Raw genomic sequence first — 476 nt, forward strand, 5'->3', positions numbered from 1 at the left:
GGAGAGGAGGAGGGGAGGGGGAGAGAATATGTAAAAATAACCAGGTTTTCACTCTGCGGCCCTTATTGAATGTCATTGTGGAGGGTTTTCAATGCGGGAGAAAGAGAGTCGAATTAAAGTGTGTGACAGCGGCGGATAGACGCAACAAAGGCGACTCTGTCATGAGGAGCCCCGCGAGCAGCGCGTCGAGCCCCCGCCTCCGCGCACTGATTGAATTAAGTAATAGGAAAACATTTTCTTTCACTTTAAGGCTTTTTTTTTTTTTTTTTTTTTTTTTAACGGGACCTTCAAAGCCGCGGCAGCCGCGGTGTGTGTGTGTGTGTGTGTGAGTGTGGATTTTGTCTTCGTGAATCGGTTAAACTCCACAGGAAAAAAAAAAAAAGTCCGTTTAGTCCACGGAACCACCGACGAATATGACTTATAAAAAAAAAATTAAAAAAAAATAGCCCCGGCCCTCGGCTCCACGGCCTTTGTCC

This window comes from Cynoglossus semilaevis, chromosome 19 (assembly GCF_000523025.1).
Source record: "Cynoglossus semilaevis isolate Cse_v1.0 chromosome 19, Cse_v1.0, whole genome shotgun sequence".
NCBI classification, from domain to species: Eukaryota; Metazoa; Chordata; class Actinopteri; order Pleuronectiformes; family Cynoglossidae; genus Cynoglossus; species Cynoglossus semilaevis.